The sequence below is a fragment of the Pogona vitticeps genome, chromosome 6, assembly GCF_051106095.1.
Source record: "Pogona vitticeps strain Pit_001003342236 chromosome 6, PviZW2.1, whole genome shotgun sequence".
Classification (NCBI taxonomy): Eukaryota; Metazoa; Chordata; class Lepidosauria; order Squamata; family Agamidae; genus Pogona; species Pogona vitticeps.
In genome coordinates this window covers 56,383,101-56,403,255 of record NC_135788.1, presented here as the reverse complement: position 1 = coordinate 56,403,255, position 20,155 = coordinate 56,383,101, and the positions used below count along the sequence as shown (strand labels likewise).

Genomic DNA, 20,155 nt, shown 5'->3' with positions numbered 1-20,155 from the left:
TTCGTTCTAGCATTAGCACAAACGATTCTATTACTGATTTACATAATTATAGCCGTAATACCCTGGAACAAGATTTAGCCTGCTTTTTTTTTGTTCCTTACTTAAGTGTGGGAAATAACCAGGGAACTGTTACCAGGCCTGCCCAGCAACAGTTGATGAGAAAACTCTCTGAGAAAAAAGACACTGCAGACTTTATCTTGTTAGTATTCAGGTACCGGTAGTGAAGAAGAAGAATATGGCTACCTTCTTCACCCCAGACGCTTTTATTAAGCATGCAAAACAAGCAAAATTAGCATAAGATAAGAATTTGGCCATAGAGGTGTCGTGTGGTTATCAGTCTTAAGGCATTCCACGCTTGCGCACAACGAGAATCACATAACAATGGGATGATTATAAGGAGAATCACAGGAGAATGCATGATTATACTAAAATAATGATTATGTTAAACATCACTGATGTATCCCTAAACAACCACAAGATGGAGCTCTAAACTCCAAAATCCCGACATTCCCTCCGTTTTTATTTCATTTTGGATGAGCAAGGTGCTGCCAGTTATAGACATCAGCAGGCTCCGAATCCAAAGAATGACGTTGTTGATGGAGGGGAACATCCATGGCATCCCATCCTGTAGGTGGTGCATCAAGGGCAGGAAAAAATTCTTCATCATCTCTAGAATGCAATACATGATATTTGATTTGATACATTTGCTTAGCAGATAAAGACATTGATTTCACAGATTTGCGGCAGCACTTAAGGAAAACATGAATCAATGAAGGAATACATTGCAAAAAACAGCAGATGACAATAGCAATGATCAAGAAAATGATACCATACATCAGGAGCATGCGAAGCCATCCGAGATCTGGAAGCCAGGACCACAAAAAATCCCAAAAGCCAGTCCACGGGGAAGTGTAAATATTATTGGTAATGGCAGCATGTAAATCAGCTAATTCATGTTCAATTGAACGATTCAAATTATGAAAGCGAACAATACATTGAGTACCTACTATTTTGCAAAAGCCTGTATGAGAGCGTGCAAGCAAATAATCAAGAGCCAAACGATGCTGCAATTGGATTTGTTGCAACTGTTCTATTTCATTCTGCAGATCTCTAATAATTTTCGTAGTAGCATTAACTGTTTTTTCCAGGCGACAAGTCAGGCCCAAAATGCTATGCCTGTTTTCTTGTGCAATGATGCCTGGATAGGATCCTAAGGTGAGCATACCTGTAACTGACCCTCCTCCAACACGGCCTGCATCAGAGGATGACATTTGTGCTCGCACTATCACTTCATCCTTGCAATGAGGACCCAATGGTCCAAAGTGACGGTCCTTGTGAAGATTAACTGACCGTCTCTTTCTCCTCTCACTAAAAGATGAATTAGAATAGGCAGGAGGGGAGGAAGTAGGATATGGAACAGAAAAAGGTAGTGTGGAATCAGAAACTACATCATTAGTAACAGTCAGAGGATCGAATACTTGTACAGGGAAGGTTAAAAACCCTATACCTGCACAAGCGCCAGAAAGATAACCAGGATGAAAATTTGTCGCATACTGATCAAAAAAGAACCATAAATTTGGATCTTTTACAAACATGTGACCACAGATTGAACCTGATCCTGTAAAATTAGCCTGCATGAAAGGAAAATCAGGATAAATGTCAGCCAAGGTGGAATGTTCCGTAGAGACATTCACAAGGCCAGTGGGATTAAGGGAGGCATTCATATAACCAAATTTGCCTCCGTGTTGTGCTGAGAGCCAGAATTCATTGTTACATGCTGTATAATTTTTTAAAGCTTTAAAGCGGTGTGCAGATTGATTGAAACCTGGAACCTTGGTATTCCAGTTCCCTTTATGTGTACAACAGAAACACAAACCATGAGTATGGCGAGTGAATTGAAACCATCTAACCTTTGACATCTTAGGAGTAGGAGGAACAGCATGGAAAAGAAGTTCAGATTGACCAGGTTCTGAAATACTTTGCAAAGAGGCAAGAATCAGGGTTGGATCATTAATAAGAGCAGGCAGCAGGCTCATGGAACCCACAGCTATAGGGGATTCATACACAAGAGAAACATTCTGTCCATGAACATCAAACATATACCGAGCATGTTGTACCCAAGAGTTACCCCCCGTGCCCGGGGCAGAAATATATGGAAAGAAGAACAGTTCAAGCAGTCCTAAGAGTTGGATTGCGGAGGTCCACGCCATGGCCGAACACATCTCGCTGGAATCCAAGCAGCTCCTTTGTCCAAAGCGACCGCGGCGGATCCTCTTCCCCAAGTTATCAAAGGAACCGGGCCCTGCCACTCTGGATTTGGCGGCTGGCGGTAGGAGACCAGTGGTCGAGGAAGCGGCTCTTCGGACCTGAAATGAAGTTCGACTGGAGTGTGAGCCCTGTTATGAGGGAAAAGCAAAAAATTTAAGGTATACAGAACTTTTGCAACAACCATTGGAACATCTGCCACAGAAATCCCTTTGCCGGAGGTTTGCTTCTGCAAAAGAGATTTAAAGGTTAAATGTGCTCTTTCCACAATCGCTTGCCCTGTGGAATTAAAAGGAATTCCATGCTTCAGTTGGATGCCCCATTGAACACAAAAATCTTGAAAGGCAGATGATGTATAGGCCGCTCCATTGTCCGTTTTTAAAACCTTTGGACGGCCCATTACAGCAAAAGTTCGGATGCAATGCTGAATGACATGTCTTGCAGTCTCTCCACGAAGCGGAGTAGCCCAAATAAAACCAGAGAATGTATCCACAGTCAAATGTAGTTTAGACAACGGAGCTAAAGCCTGCACTTGTGTGACGTCCATTTGCCAAATTTCATTTGCTAGTTCCCCCCTGGGATTAACAGCATCATACTGTAGGTTTAAGGGAGATCTGCTGCAGGCAGGGCAGGCTGCTACAATGTCTCTTGCCTGTGTCATGGGGATAGAAAACATTTTGTGAAGAGTTTTCGCAGACTGATGAAACATTTCATGTGAAGCAAACGGATCAGAAAAAATATTGAAGGCACATGCATTCTGCTTGAGAAATGAATCAGCAACAGCATTCCCTTCAGTTATATATCCAGGAAGTTGAGAATGAGAACGTATATGTGCAATGAAACAAAATGTTGTTCTGCTCTGAAGTAACGATTGAAGCCGGGAAAAGAGAGAATACAGGTTCTTATCCATACAAGGAGAGAGATAAGAAGAAGGCAGATTTATGAGGAGTTTATAAACATATTGTGAGTCTACAATAAGGTTAAAATCATCATTAGAAAAAAGTTCAAAGGCTAATATGACAGCAGCTAATTCTGAGCGCTGGGCTGAAGATTGCGTGTCTGTGAAATTCGATACCCATTGTCCTTCATGATCCTGCCACACGACAACACCTCGAGAAGGCGAACCATCTGTGAAGAGAGTGCGTGCATGGGGGAGAGGCTGGGGAGAAAAACAGGAGGTTAATTTATAAGAAACACAGGAAAGGAATGTCAAGCGTTTGTCTTTTGGAGGGTTAGGCAAAATTTTTCCAATGAAATCAGCAGAGGCGATTTGAAAAGAATGTGATGTTTGTAGCAGCTTGTCAACATCATCCTGTGAAAAAGGAAAATAAACAGAGTTAAGATCTGTCCCTGACAGTTGGCAACATCTGGAGCGAGCTTTGGCAAATAAATCTGCCACTGCGTTGACCCAGGGGTACAAGTTCCTTGAGGGAGTGTGGGGCAAGTGCAGCCATTCAATAATTGCAATTCTATCCTTCTTGTCCGGAGCATATAGGACTGCAGTTGGCAGCAGTGGTGTAGCTAAGATAGCACATGAAAGGAGAGTGTCTTTTGTGGGCAGACGATCCACAGCCTGCAGACGAAATCTTTGAGAGATCAGCTGTAATGCGGCTTTCATAGATGCAGTAACAGGGATTACATCAGCAGGAGAGGTATGACCAGCAAGTGCAGCAAACAGTGGTGAGAGATCATTGGTAGACAGTGCCAAAAAAGGACGTGCCCAATTGATGTGTCCCAAAAGGCTCTGAAGTTCCATTAGCGTAAAGGAAGAAGGTATTTTAAGCTGTGGTAAAGCAGGGATGGATGCTGTTTCAGACAGCTTGTGGCCCAAATATAGAAATGGAGGTACTGTTTGAACCTTATCCGGGGCAATACAGAGTCCAAATGATGTTAATGTAGCAGTGAGGAACTCCATATGCTGTGAAGTAATTTCTTTAGCAGATATCAAGATATCATCCATATAATGATATACCAGTATGTGAGGGAAGGCTTTGCGGAATGGTTCAAGGGCTGTAGCAACAAATAATTGACACAAACTGGGGCTATTTGCCATTCCTTGTGGGAGGACACAAGGTTCAAAACGTGGGGTTGGACGGTCATTGTTATACACTGGAAGTGTGAATGCAAATTTTTCCCTGTCCTCTGAGGCCAATGGAATAGAAAAGAAACAGTCTTTGAGATCAATGACCCTTAAGTCAAACTCAGTTGGTATCATGTTAGGATTAGGCATACCACATTGCAATGGTCCCATAATTTGCATTTTTTCATTGACTTTTCTTAAGTCCTGTAACAATCTCCAGTTGCCAGACTTCTTTTTTATCACGAAAATAGGACTATTCCATGGACTGGTGCTGTTCTGAATGTGCCCTAGTCTGAGTTGTTCCTGAATAATGGCCTCCGCCGCTCGCAACCTCTGTGACGTCATAGCCCATTGTGGAACCCACACAGGAGTAGTGTCCATCCATTTAATGGGCAGAGCGTGCAGCGGCGCTGAGGGGGAGGCCCTTACAATAAATTTGTATGAATAACAGCTCCGAGCTGAGACAGCAAGTCTCGCCCCCACAGTGTTATCGGAATGTCCATGACTAAAGGCTTCAGTTGCACAGCCTTGTTTTCTGACTGAAAAATGATACTGTGAGCGCTCTGTTCTGCAGCAGTAAAACCTCCCACACCATACACTGCAGCTGCCTGTTGCAAAGGTAAAGATGCTGGCCAGTCCCGTTTTGCTACAACTGTAACGTCGGCTCCTGAGTCCAGCAAACCACGGACAGCTTGTCCTGCCATTGTAATTGTTAACAAAGGTCTTTGATCAGAAAGAGCAATAGTGGCCATAAGCAAATTATCAGGCACTTTCACAGGGGTGGAGGGCTTTTCATTAGAAGCATTTGGAAGCAAAAACATCTTTCCAATTCCCATCCCCACCGGGAGGTGTAAGGGAGCAGATGAACGAACATGAATCACAAATGTGGAGGAGTCAGAAGGAAAAAACATCCCCGGAGTGACCTCCAAATTAGAGTTAGGCTCAAGTGGCAACAAAAGTCCCATAAAGCCTGAAGGAATTGGAGCAGGAATGCCAACTAGCACTGGAGAATTTATCCCTGGGAGGTTTAAAAACACAGGATCTGCAACTTTGACTATGATGCCGTTGTTTCCAGCTGTCTGAGCAGTATCCACTGACCACCCCCAGTTTGCAGCCTCTCTACGATTGCATATTTCTATCCAGTCTTTAGCAAGTGGTGGTATGTAGTCTTGGGAGCCAGTGTCCTCATTTGGGGTAGGATTATCCTCATGTGGGGCCCCTAATTCTTTTCCTGGGCCTGGGGCTGGCCCGTCTTGGCGTTTCCCTGATTGTTTGGGCGAGAACGGCATTGATTAGCCCAATGAAATCCTTTATTACAAAGGGGACATTTTCTGGTAGGGCGGGCACCCTCTTTAGGGGCGGATCTGCAATTTGCCCGAAAATGCCCCTCCTTTCCACAAGCGAAGCATTTTTTGCCAGCAGCAGGGTTTGCTGCAACTTGTACTGCAGCGGCAAACAGCTGTGCTTTATGGGCATGAGAGCCTATATTTTGGCATACCTTCAGCATGTCCTGAATGGTGGTATCAGCTTTGCCATAAATGGATGCCAATGCCTGCTTGCACTCCTGGTTAGCGTTTTCAAATGCCAATTGCTTTGACAGCATTGTGCGAGCTTTAAAGCTCTCCACCTGTCTATCCAGGGCTGTTAGGAGGCGATTGACAAAGTCCACATAGGGTTCTTTAGCTCCCTGGTGTATGCCAGCAAATGTGGAGACAGACTCTGCCCCTGTCCCTGGTATCTTTCTCCAAGCTTTTTGAACAAGCTGACCAGTCTGAGTAAGGGCTTGGTCAGTTAAAGCAGTTTGTTGCTGTATTGTAGTAAAGTTGCCTTCTCCTATTAACATATCCCTAGTAATTGGGATAACAGGATTAGCCCTTGCATTCTTTTCATGTTGCTCAGTGGCAAGGTGCTTCCACTCCTCTATGCAGAGGAGTGCTTGAGCTGGGGGCCATAAGGATCGGATGAGCAACTTCCAATCAGCAGGAGTTAGGCGCTGCTCAGATAAGTTCTCCAAAAGTGCCTTGGTGTATGGTGCATGAATTCCATTTTCCTTAGCACTACGCTGCAGCTCCTTTAACATCTGATAGCTTAGGGACTCATAACGAGCAGGTCCCGGCGCCCCATCAGCAGCCGGGGGTCCCCTGATTATTGGGAAGGCAGAAATCATGTCATTGCCTGCATCTCCTGAGTCCATAAGTGCTGCAGCCAGAGTTGCAGAGAAATTTTGGGACACAGGGACTGAAACTGTGCTTGTAACCCCCCCGTGCTGAATGTCAGTTGAGAAAAAGTCCAGGGGATTGGAGTCCTCATTGTCCTGTTTATCTCTGTCTGGAGGCTTTCTTGGCAACAGCCATTCCTGCTCATTTGGAGGCGGCAGAGCCGAAGGAAGAGGTGGCGGCAGAGCCGAAGGAAGAGGTGGCAAAATTTGAGGCAATGGAGGTAATTGTCCACCCCCGCATTCCAAGTGCTGATTGAATAAGATGTTATTCGGTGTCAAGTCTTTTAAACAGGCTCTGACTTTACACCAAGTGAAAAGCACACGGGAGTGAACTTTTGGATTGCTTTGAAAGCTCGTGCCAATTTTAGTCCATTTCTCAAGATCAAAAGTACCGTATGCCGGCATCCAAGGACAAACCTCATCAATTGCCCAGATAAGGTTTTCCACCTCCTTTTTTGTGACTGAATGCCCATTTTCCGTCAGGAGATGAAAGAGGTCGTTGCAAAATTTTTGTTGTTCATGAGACAATGAGGACCCCATTTCTTTGTGTTCTTACTTGACCGATAACACTCACCCGGGATCTTTTTAAGATGTAAGCGCGCAGAAACCCATGCCGGGCGTGGATGAGAACGAAGAACCTTTCGTCGAGGAACCTTTCGTCGGTCGTTGAAACCCGTGTGGCCTCACACAGGGGCACCAGATGTGGGAAATAACCAGGGAACTGTTACCAGGCCTGCCCAGCAACAGTTGATGAGAAAACTCTCTGAGAAAAAAGACACTGCAGACTTTATCTTGTTAGTATTCAGGTACCGGTAGTGAAGAAGAAGAATATGGCTACCTTCTTCACCCCAGACGCTTTTATTAAGCATGCAAAACAAGCAAAATTAGCATAAGATAAGAATTTGGCCATAGAGGTGTCGTGTGGTTATCAGTCTTAAGGCATTCCACGCTTGCGCACAACGAGAATCACATAACAATGGGATGATTATAAGGAGAATCACAGGAGAATGCATGATTATACTAAAATAATGATTATGTTAAACATCACTGATGTATCCCTAAACAACCACAAGATGGAGCTCTAAACTCCAAAATCCCGACACTTAAGTCTAGCTAATACACTGAATCCTGAGCTCTCGCTTCTTTCTGTTGTTCTTGATTGAATTCATTCTATTATGCTCTTAAATTTGATCATTTTCTTCCATCTTTTGTTCTTTCTTGGTTTAGTTCATTCTATATATGTATTTAATTTAATTCTAGCGAATAGACTGAAATGAGCTCTTCGCTTCCTGTTTCTTTATAAATTCTATTCTTAAACAGGATCTCTCTTGCTTCTTTCTGTTGAATTACTTCAATCTTGCCTTCACACTTGTTCAAGATCTCTTGTTCCTGATTTACTTCATTCTAGCTTTAATATGATCTGTTTCGCGTCCTATAGTTTCTTTTTCATTCTATCATTACTCCTAAACATCTTTTACTTCTTTCTGTTCATTTACTTCATTCTAGCCTTAATACTCCTAAAGATGATCTCTTTCGCTTCTTTCTCTTCTTCTTTCTTGATTTACATCATTCTATCTTTAATACAGTCGAACACGTTTTCTTTAGGTTGCTTCTGTTGTTTATTGATATACATTGTAGCTTTAATAAACTTTTGCTTTCTCTTCTGTCTTGAATTGCATTCTAACATTAATACAGTTAAACATGATCTCTTTCGCTTCGTTCTCTTGATCTTTCCTGATTTACTTCATTCTAGCTTAAATACACTGAAATATGATTTTCGCTTCTTTCTGTTGTTTTTTTCTTTTTACCATTCTAGCCTTAATACTCTAGATACTTTCTGTTCTTTCTTGATTTGCTTCATTCTAGTTTTATTACTCTGAAGCAGGATCTTCCGCTTCTTTCTGTTGTTCTTCATTTACTCCATTCTAGCCTTAATACAGAGGTTCCCTGCATTTCGACATTAATTCGTTCTTGTGAAATCACTGTAGAACGAGATAGTCGTAATGCAAAAAACCATTGAAACTTAAACCCGTTTATTGCGTTCCAATAGGCTAAAAACAGTGCGGCGGCGATCCTCCATAGGGTGGCCATTTTCGGTGGCTGTCTTGTGAGTAATCCGTCCAAGAAAACAGCAGGGAGCCATTTATCCGGCGGCCGTTTTGAAACCGCCGAACAGCTTTAGGAAAATCGTCGTTTTGCAAAGAATCGGTTCCCGACGCAGTGAACCGTTCGTCGCAAAGTGAAAAAAGCCTATTCCGACCATTGTTTTGCGGTCGCAAAAACGTTGCCGTAATGAAGTTTCGTCGTAATGCGAGGCCATTATAAAGCAGGGCACGACTGTATTCTTACGATCTCTTTCGCGTTTTTCTGATGTTCTTTCTCGATTTACTTTATTCTAGCCTTTCTAGAAGAGAGAGAGAATCAATAAAGAAAAACAGAAACAAGAGAGATATGTTTAAGAGTATTAAGGAAAGGATGAAGTAAATGAAGAAAGAACAGAAAGAAGCGAAAGAGACCATAGAATGAATAAAGAAAGAACAGAAACATCCTACAGAAAACTTGTTCGAGTGTATTAAAGCTACGATGAAATAAATCAAGAAAGATCAAAATAAATCGAAAGAGATCAAGTTTAACAGTATTAAGGCTAGAAAATCAAGAGAACAACAGAAAAAGTGAAAATCATGTTTGAGGACGACAGAAATAATGTAAGAAAAGTTTGTTCTGGTTTATAAAGGCTATTATGAATAAAGCTTTAAAATAAGGAATGGTTAGGGTTAAGGTTACGGTTAGGTTTCTCTTTAGGGTAAAGGTTAGGATTAGGGTTCGGGGTTGGGTTAGGTTAGGTTAGTATTCGGTTTAGGTTAGGGTTATGTTTGGGTTAATGTTAGGGTTGGGGTTAGGGTTATGTTTGGGGTCAGTGTTAGGGTAAGGGTTAATGCAAGGGCTCGGGTAAAGGTTAACATAGGGTTAAGGGTCTTTCGCTTATTTCTGTTCTTTCTTGATTTACTTCATCCATAATGCTCTTAAACATGATTTCGCTTCTTTGTGTTGTTCTTACCGCAGAAGCCTGCAGGAAGAAAGAAAGAAAGAAAGAAAGAAAGAAAGAAAGAAAGAAAAAGTCGGGTTAGGATTAGGGTTAGTGATTAAGGGTTATGAAAAACAAACAAACAAACAATGGTTGTTGTGGGTTTTTCGGGCTCTTTGGCCGTGTTCTGAAGATTGTTCTTCCTAACATTTCGTCAGTCTCTGTGGCCGGCCTCTTCTTACCACAACAATACACATTAATCACCCATCTCCAGGAAAAGACTATCTCACATCCATAAATATTGCACTCCCAAGCCAACTACACCAGAGCACAGAGCGCTGTCCTCCGAAGACGCCGGGCACGGATGAAGGCTAGAATGAAGTAAATCAAGAAACAACAACAGAAGGCTAATCAGATCATGTTTATGGCATTAAGGCTAAAATGAAGTAAATCAAGAAAGAACAGAAAGCGAAAAAAGTCATGCTTGAGTATTAAGGCTAGAATAAAGTAAATCAATAAATAACAGAAACAACCTAAAGAAAACATGTTCGGGTCCAATGAAGTAAATCAATAAAGAACAACAGAAAGAAGTGTAAGAGTATTAAAGCTAGAATATAGTACAAGACAGAACAGAAAAAGTGAACGAGAGTATTTCGGATGGAAGGAAGTAAATCGACGAAACTATAGAAAGAAGCGAAAGAGCATTTTTAAGAATATTATAGCTAGAAATAATACAAGAAGACAACAGAAGGAACTCAGAGCACACTTGTTCAGGCTAGAATTCAATCAATAAAGAACAACAAAAACAACCTAAAGAAAACTTTTTCGAGTGTACTAAGGCTGCAATGAAGTAATTTAAGAAGGAACAAAAGAAGCAAGCGAAAGAGATCATGTTTAAGAGTATTAAGGATGGAAAGACGTAAATCAGAAAAGAACAGAAAGAAGCGAAAAAGCATGTTTAAGGCTAGAATGAAGTAAATCAAAAAAGAACAACAGAAACAACTAAAGAAAACCGAGTGTATTCTGAAATGAACAAGAACAGAAAAAAGCGAAAGAAATGTTTACTAAGGATGGAATGATGTACATGAAAGAACAGGTAAAAGCGAAAGAAGTTGTGTAAAAGTATTGATGGAATGAAGTAAATCGACAGAACTATAGAAAGAAGCGAAAGAGAATGTTTGAGTATTAAGGCTAAAAAATAGCAGAAAAAGTGACAATGTTTACGAGTATTCAGGCTAGAATGATGTAGGAGAAAGAAAAACAGAAAGGAAAGAGCATGTATTAAAGGCTGAAATGTAAATAATGAACAAGTTGTATAAAGGCTAGAATTAAATCAAGATAGAACAGAAAGAAAAGGTCATGTTTCAGTGTAGGAAGGCTAGAATGAACTAAAGTAAAAAATAATAAGCGAAACATAATTTTTGAGGCTAGAATGAAGGACTTCAGGAAAGAACAGGAACCTAAAGAAAAAATTGTCGTGTATTATGGCTAGAAAGGAATAACACAAAAAAGGGAGAGATCATGTTTCAGTACATTAAGGATTACGCAGATGAGATCATTATTAAGGATAGAATTTAGTACAAGAAGGAACAAGAAGCAAAAGTTCCTGTTTAAGAATATTGGAGAGATAGAAGCCAAAGAGGTCATATGTGTTAAGGCTAGAAAGAAAACAACCTAAAGAAAATTTGTTCGAATGTACAAATGATGTAAATCAAGAAAGAAAAACAGGAGATTATGTTCCGTGTATTAAGGATAGAAGGGAGGAAGTGAAGAACAAGTAGAAGAGCATGTTTAGCACCTCTCCTTTCTATTGATTTACTTCCTTGTAGCCTTAGTACACTCGAACAAAATTTCTTTAGGTTGTTTCTGTTGTTCATTGGTTTACTTCGTTCTAGCATTAGCACAAACGATTCTATTACTGATTTACATAATTATAGCCGTAATACCCTGGAACAAGATTTAGCCTGCTTTTTTTTTGTTCCTTACTTAAGTCTAGCTAATACACTGAATCCTGAGCTCTCGCTTCTTTCTGTTGTTCTTGATTGAATTCATTCTATTATGCTCTTAAATTTGATCATTTTCTTCCATCTTTTGTTCTTTCTTGGTTTAGTTCATTCTATATATGTATTTAATTTAATTCTAGCGAATAGACTGAAATGAGCTCTTCGCTTCCTGTTTCTTTATAAATTCTATTCTTAAACAGGATCTCTCTTGCTTCTTTCTGTTGAATTACTTCAATCTTGCCTTCACACTTGTTCAAGATCTCTTGTTCCTGATTTACTTCATTCTAGCTTTAATATGATCTGTTTCGCGTCCTATAGTTTCTTTTTCATTCTATCATTACTCCTAAACATCTTTTACTTCTTTCTGTTCATTTACTTCATTCTAGCCTTAATACTCCTAAATATGATCTCTTTCGCTTCTTTCTCTTCTTCTTTCTTGATTTACATCATTCTATCTTTAATACAGTCGAACACGTTTTCTTTAGGTTGCTTCTGTTGTTTATTGATATACATTGTAGCTTTAATAAACTTTTGCTTTCTCTTCTGTCTTGAATTGCATTCTAACATTAATACAGTTAAACATGATCTCTTTCGCTTCGTTCTCTTGATCTTTCCTGATTTACTTCATTCTAGCTTAAATACACTGAAATATGATTTTCGCTTCTTTCTGTTGTTTTTTTCTTTTTACCATTCTAGCCTTAATACTCTAGATACTTTCTGTTCTTTCTTGATTTGCTTCATTCTAGTTTTATTACTCTGAAGCAGGATCTTCCGCTTCTTTCTGTTGTTCTTCATTTACTCCATTCTAGCCTTAATACAGAGGTTCCCTGCATTTCGACATTAATTCGTTCTTGTGAAATCACTGTAGAACGAGATAGTCGTAATGCAAAAAACCATTGAAACTTAAACCCGTTTATTGCGTTCCAATAGGCTAAAAACAGTGCGGCGGCGATCCTCCATAGGGTGGCCATTTTCGGTGGCTGTCTTGTGAGTAATCCGTCCAAGAAAACAGCAGGGAGCCATTTATCCGGCGGCCGTTTTGAAACCGCCGAACAGCTTTAGGAAAATCGTCGTTTTGCAAAGAATCGGTTCCCGACGCAGTGAACCGTTCGTCGCAAAGTGAAAAAAGCCTATTCCGACCATTGTTTTGCGGTCGCAAAAACGTTGCCGTAATGAAGTTTCGTCGTAATGCGAGGCCATTATAAAGCAGGGCACGACTGTATTCTTACGATCTCTTTCGCGTTTTTCTGATGTTCTTTCTCGATTTACTTTATTCTAGCCTTTCTAGAAGAGAGAGAGAATCAATAAAGAAAAACAGAAACAAGAGAAAGAGATATGTTTAAGAGTATTAAGGAAAGGATGAAGTAAATGAAGAAAGAACAGAAAGAAGCGAAAGAGACCATAGAATGAATAAAGAAAGAACAGAAACATCCTACAGAAAACTTGTTCGAGTGTATTAAAGCTACGATGAAATAAATCAAGAAAGATCAAAATAAATCGAAAGAGATCAAGTTTAACAGTATTAAGGCTAGAAAATCAAGAGAACAACAGAAAAAGTGAAAATCATGTTTGAGGACGACAGAAATAATGTAAGAAAAGTTTGTTCTGGTTTATAAAGGCTATTATCAATAAAGCTTTAAAATAAGGAATGGTTAGGGTTAAGGTTACGGTTAGGTTTCTCTTTAGGGTAAAGGTTAGGATTAGGGTTCGGGGTTGGGTTAGGTTAGGTTAGTATTCGGTTTAGGTTAGGGTTATGTTTGGGTTAATGTTAGGGTTGGGGTTAGGGTTATGTTTGGGGTCAGTGTTAGGGTAAGGGTTAATGCAAGGGCTCGGGTAAAGGTTAACATAGGGTTAAGGGTCTTTCGCTTATTTCTGTTCTTTCTTGATTTACTTCATCCATAATGCTCTTAAACATGATTTCGCTTCTTTGTGTTGTTCTTACCGCAGAAGCCTGCAGGAAGAAAGAAAGAAAGAAAGAAAAAGTCGGGTTAGGATTAGGGTTAGTGATTAAGGGTTATGAAAAACAAACAAACAAACAATGGTTGTTGTGGGTTTTTCGGGCTCTTTGGCCGTGTTCTGAAGATTGTTCTTCCTAACATTTCGTCAGTCTCTGTGGCCGGCCTCTTCTTACCACAACAATACACATTAATCACCCATCTCCAGGAAAAGACTATCTCACATCCATAAATATTGCACTCCCAAGCCAACTACACCAGAGCACAGAGCGCTGTCCTCCGAAGACGCCGGGCACGGATGAAGGCTAGAATGAAGTAAATCAAGAAACAACAACAGAAGGCTAATCAGATCATGTTTATGGCATTAAGGCTAAAATGAAGTAAATCAAGAAAGAACAGAAAGCGAAAAAAGTCATGCTTGAGTATTAAGGCTAGAATAAAGTAAATCAATAAATAACAGAAACAACCTAAAGAAAACATGTTCGGGTCCAATGAAGTAAATCAATAAAGAACAACAGAAAGAAGTGTAAGAGTATTAAAGCTAGAATATAGTACAAGACAGAACAGAAAAAGTGAACGAGAGTATTTCGGATGGAAGGAAGTAAATCGACGAAACTATAGAAAGAAGCGAAAGAGCATTTTTAAGAATATTATAGCTAGAAATAATACAAGAAGACAACAGAAGGAACTCAGAGCACACTTGTTCAGGCTAGAATTCAATCAATAAAGAACAACAAAAACAACCTAAAGAAAACTTTTTCGAGTGTACTAAGGCTGCAATGAAGTAATTTAAGAAGGAACAAAAGAAGCAAGCGAAAGAGATCATGTTTAAGAGTATTAAGGATGGAAAGACGTAAATCAGAAAAGAACAGAAAGAAGCGAAAAAGCATGTTTAAGGCTAGAATGAAGTAAATCAAAAAAGAACAACAGAAACAACTAAAGAAAACCGAGTGTATTCTGAAATGAACAAGAACAGAAAAAAGCGAAAGAAATGTTTACTAAGGATGGAATGATGTACATGAAAGAACAGGTAAAAGCGAAAGAAGTTGTGTAAAAGTATTGATGGAATGAAGTAAATCGACAGAACTATAGAAAGAAGCGAAAGAGAATGTTTGAGTATTAAGGCTAAAAAATAGCAGAAAAAGTGACAATGTTTACGAGTATTCAGGCTAGAATGATGTAGGAGAAAGAAAAACAGAAAGGAAAGAGCATGTATTAAAGGCTGAAATGTAAATAATGAACAAGTTGTATAAAGGCTAGAATTAAATCAAGATAGAACAGAAAGAAAAGGTCATGTTTCAGTGTAGGAAGGCTAGAATGAACTAAAGTAAAAAATAATAAGCGAAACATAATTTTTGAGGCTAGAATGAAGGACTTCAGGAAAGAACAGGAACCTAAAGAAAAAATTGTCGTGTATTATGGCTAGAAAGGAATAACACAAAAAAGGGAGAGATCATGTTTCAGTACATTAAGGATTACGCAGATGAGATCATTATTAAGGATAGAATTTAGTACAAGAAGGAACAAGAAGCAAAAGTTCCTGTTTAAGAATATTGGAGAGATAGAAGCCAAAGAGGTCATATGTGTTAAGGCTAGAAAGAAAACAACCTAAAGAAAATTTGTTCGAATGTACAAATGATGTAAATCAAGAAAGAAAAACAGGAGATTATGTTCCGTGTATTAAGGATAGAAGGGAGGAAGTGAAGAACAAGTAGAAGAGCATGTTTAGCACCTCTCCTTTCTATTGATTTACTTCCTTGTAGCCTTAGTACACTCGAACAAAATTTCTTTAGGTTGTTTCTGTTGTTCATTGGTTTACTTCGTTCTAGCATTAGCACAAACGATTCTATTACTGATTTACATAATTATAGCCGTAATACCCTGGAACAAGATTTAGCCTGCTTTTTTTTTGTTCCTTACTTAAGTCTAGCTAATACACTGAATCCTGAGCTCTCGCTTCTTTCTGTTGTTCTTGATTGAATTCATTCTATTATGCTCTTAAATTTGATCATTTTCTTCCATCTTTTGTTCTTTCTTGGTTTAGTTCATTCTATATATGTATTTAATTTAATTCTAGCGAATAGACTGAAATGAGCTCTTCGCTTCCTGTTTCTTTATAAATTCTATTCTTAAACAGGATCTCTCTTGCTTCTTTCTGTTGAATTACTTCAATCTTGCCTTCACACTTGTTCAAGATCTCTTGTTCCTGATTTACTTCATTCTAGCTTTAATATGATCTGTTTCGCGTCCTATAGTTTCTTTTTCATTCTATCATTACTCCTAAACATCTTTTACTTCTTTCTGTTCATTTACTTCATTCTAGCCTTAATACTCCTAAATATGATCTCTTTCGCTTCTTTCTCTTCTTCTTTCTTGATTTACATCATTCTATCTTTAATACAGTCGAACACGTTTTCTTTAGGTTGCTTCTGTTGTTTATTGATATACATTGTAGCTTTAATAAACTTTTGCTTTCTCTTCTGTCTTGAATTGCATTCTAACATTAATACAGTTAAACATGATCTCTTTCGCTTCGTTCTCTTGATCTTTCCTGATTTACTTCATTCTAGCTTAAATACACTGAAATATGATTTTCGCTTCTTTCTGTTGTTTTTTTCTTTTTACCATTCTAGCCTTAATACTCTAGATACTTTCTGTTCTTTCTTGATTTGCTTCATTCTAGTTTTATTACTCTGAAGCAGGATCTTCCGCTTCTTTCTGTTGTTCTTCATTTACTCCATTCTAGCCTTAATACAGAGGTTCCCTGCATTTCGACATTAATTCGTTCTTGTGAAATCACTGTAGAACGAGATAGTCGTAATGCAAAAAACCATTGAAACTTAAACCCGTTTATTGCGTTCCAATAGGCTAAAAACAGTGCGGCGGCGATCCTCCATAGGGTGGCCATTTTCGGTGGCTGTCTTGTGAGTAATCCGTCCAAGAAAACAGCAGGGAGCCATTTATCCGGCGGCCGTTTTGAAACCGCCGAACAGCTTTAGGAAAATCGTCGTTTTGCAAAGAATCGGTTCCCGACGCAGTGAACCGTTCGTCGCAAAGTGAAAAAAGCCTATTCCGACCATTGTTTTGCGGTCGCAAAAACGTTGCCGTAATGAAGTTTCGTCGTAATGCGAGGCCATTATAAAGCAGGGCACGACTGTATTCTTACGATCTCTTTCGCGTTTTTCTGATGTTCTTTCTCGATTTACTTTATTCTAGCCTTTCTAGAAGAGAGAGAGAATCAATAAAGAAAAACAGAAACAAGAGAAAGAGATATGTTTAAGAGTATTAAGGAAAGGATGAAGTAAATGAAGAAAGAACAGAAAGAAGCGAAAGAGACCATAGAATGAATAAAGAAAGAACAGAAACATCCTACAGAAAACTTGTTCGAGTGTATTAAAGCTACGATGAAATAAATCAAGAAAGATCAAAATAAATCGAAAGAGATCAAGTTTAACAGTATTAAGGCTAGAAAATCAAGAGAACAACAGAAAAAGTGAAAATCATGTTTGAGGACGACAGAAATAATGTAAGAAAAGTTTGTTCTGGTTTATAAAGGCTATTATGAATAAAGCTTTAAAATAAGGAATGGTTAGGGTTAAGGTTACGGTTAGGTTTCTCTTTAGGGTAAAGGTTAGGATTAGGGTTCGGGGTTGGGTTAGGTTAGGTTAGTATTCGGTTTAGGTTAGGGTTATGTTTGGGTTAATGTTAGGGTTGGGGTTAGGGTTATGTTTGGGGTCAGTGTTAGGGTAAGGGTTAATGCAAGGGCTCGGGTAAAGGTTAACATAGGGTTAAGGGTCTTTCGCTTATTTCTGTTCTTTCTTGATTTACTTCATCCATAATGCTCTTAAACATGATTTCGCTTCTTTGTGTTGTTCTTACCGCAGAAGCCTGCAGGAAGAAAGAAAGAAAGAAAGAAAGAAAGAAAAAGTCGGGTTAGGATTAGGGTTAGTGATTAAGGGTTATGAAAAACAAACAAACAAACAATGGTTGTTGTGGGTTTTTCGGGCTCTTTGGCCGTGTTCTGAAGATTGTTCTTCCTAACATTTCGTCAGTCTCTGTGGCCGGCCTCTTCTTACCACAACAATACACATTAATCACCCATCTCCAGGAAAAGACTATCTCACATCCATAAATATTGCACTCCCAAGCCAACTACACCAGAGCACAGAGCGCTGTCCTCCGAAGACGCCGGGCACGGATGAAGGCTAGAATGAAGTAAATCAAGAAACAACAACAGAAGGCTAATCAGATCATGTTTATGGCATTAAGGCTAAAATGAAGTAAATCAAGAAAGAACAGAAAGCGAAAAAAGTCATGCTTGAGTATTAAGGCTAGAATAAAGTAAATCAATAAATAACAGAAACAACCTAAAGAAAACATGTTCGGGTCCAATGAAGTAAATCAATAAAGAACAACAGAAAGAAGTGTAAGAGTATTAAAGCTAGAATATAGTACAAGACAGAACAGAAAAAGTGAACGAGAGTATTTCGGATGGAAGGAAGTAAATCGACGAAACTATAGAAAGAAGCGAAAGAGCATTTTTAAGAATATTATAGCTAGAAATAATACAAGAAGACAACAGAAGGAACTCAGAGCACACTTGTTCAGGCTAGAATTCAATCAATAAAGAACAACAAAAACAACCTAAAGAAAACTTTTTCGAGTGTACTAAGGCTGCAATGAAGTAATTTAAAAAGGAACAAAAGAAGCAAGCGAAAGAGATCATGTTTAAGAGTATTAAGGATGGAAAGACGTAAATCAGAAAAGAACAGAAAGAAGCGAAAAAGCATGTTTAAGGCTAGAATGAAGTAAATCAAAAAAGAACAACAGAAACAACTAAAGAAAACCGAGTGTATTCTGAAATGAACAAGAACAGAAAAAAGCGAAAGAAATGTTTACTAAGGATGGAATGATGTACATGAAAGAACAGGTAAAAGCGAAAGAAGTTGTGTAAAAGTATTGATGGAATGAAGTAAATCGACAGAACTATAGAAAGAAGCGAAAGAGAATGTTTGAGTATTAAGGCTAAAAAATAGCAGAAAAAGTGACAATGTTTACGAGTATTCAGGCTAGAATGATGTAGGAGAAAGAAAAACAGAAAGGAAAGAGCATGTATTAAAGGCTGAAATGTAAATAATGAACAAGTTGTATAAAGGCTAGAATTAAATCAAGATAGAACAGAAAGAAAAGGTCATGTTTCAGTGTAGGAAAGCTAGAATGAACTAAAGTAAAAAATAATAAGCGAAACATAATTTTTGAGGCTAGAATGAAGGACTTCAGGAAAGAACAGGAACCTAAAGAAAAAATTGTCGTGTATTATGGCTAGAAAGGAATAACACAAAAAAGGGAGAGATCATGTTTCAGTACATTAAGGATTACGCAGATGAGATCATTATTAAGGATAGAATTTAGTACAAGAAGGAACAAGAAGCAAAAGTTCCTGTTTAAGAATATTGGAGAGATAGAAGCCAAAGAGGTCATATGTGTTAAGGCTAGAAAGAAAACAACCTAAAGAAAATTTGTTCGAATGTACAAATGATGTAAATCAAGAAAGAAAAACAGGAGATTATGTTCCGTGTATTGAAGGGAGGAAGTGAAGAACAAGTAGAAGAGCATGTTTAGCACCTCTCCTTTCTATTGATTTACTTCCTTGTAGCCTTAGTACACTCGAACAAAATTTCTTTAGGTTGTTTCTGTTGTTCATTGGTTTACTTCGTTCTAGCATTAGCACAAACGATTCTATTACTGATTTACATAATTATAGCCGTAATACCCTGGAACAAGATTTAGCCTGCTTTTTTTTTGTTCCTTACTTAAGTCTAGCTAATACACTGAATCCTGAGCTCTCGCTTCTTTCTGTTGTTCTTGATTGAATTCATTCTATTATGCTCTTAAATTTGATCATTTTCTTCCATCTTTTGTTCTTTCTTGGTTTAGTTCATTCTATATATGTATTTAATTTAATTCTAGCGAATAGACTGAAATGAGCTCTTCGCTTCCTGTTTCTTTATAAATTCTATTCTTAAACAGGATCTCTCTTGCTTCTTTCTGTTGAATTACTTCAATCTTGCCTTCACACTTGTTCAAGATCTCTTGTTCCTGATTTACTTCATTCTAGCTTTAATATGATCTGTTTCGCGTCCTATAGTTTCTTTTTCATTCTATCATTACTCCTAAACATCTTTTACTTCTTTCTGTTCATTTACTTCATTCTAGCCTTAATACTCCTAAAGATGATCTCTTTCGCTTCTTTCTCTTCTTCTTTCTTGATTTACATCATTCTATCTTTAATACAGTCGAACACGTTTTCTTTAGGTTGCTTCTGTTGTTTATTGATATACATTGTAGCTTTAATAAACTTTTGCTTTCTCTTCTGTCTCGAATTGCATTCTAACATTAATACAGTTAAACATGATCTCTTTCACTTCGTTCTCTTGATCTTTCCTGATTTACTTCATTCTAGCTTAAATACACTGAAATATGATTTTCGCTTCTTTCTGTTGTTTTTTTCTTTTTACCATTCTAGCCTTAATACTCTAGATACTTTCTGTTCTTTCTTGATTTGCTTCATTCTAGTTTTATTACTCTGAAGCAGGATCTTCCGCTTCT

At 38.5% G+C, this 20,155-nt stretch overlaps 2 long non-coding RNA genes across 3 annotated transcripts in view; one reads left to right on the top strand and one right to left on the bottom strand.

Annotated features, from left to right (window-relative positions):
• The window catches only part of LOC144583526 (uncharacterized), a 297,629-nt gene that overhangs the window by 171,972 nt on the left and 105,502 nt on the right, over positions 1-20,155 (top strand). The gene's annotated exons all lie outside the window — the stretch shown is intronic.
• Positions 192-7,666, bottom strand: LOC144583524 (uncharacterized). Of its 2 annotated transcripts, none has more exons than XR_013537340.1 (2): positions 7,138-7,666; positions 192-2,396 (listed from the first exon to the last, which is right to left on the bottom strand). It is a non-coding gene; the product is annotated as an uncharacterized LOC144583524 (long non-coding RNA). The 2 variants fall into 2 exon arrangements; XR_013537341.1 differs by having other exon boundaries at positions 192-2,366.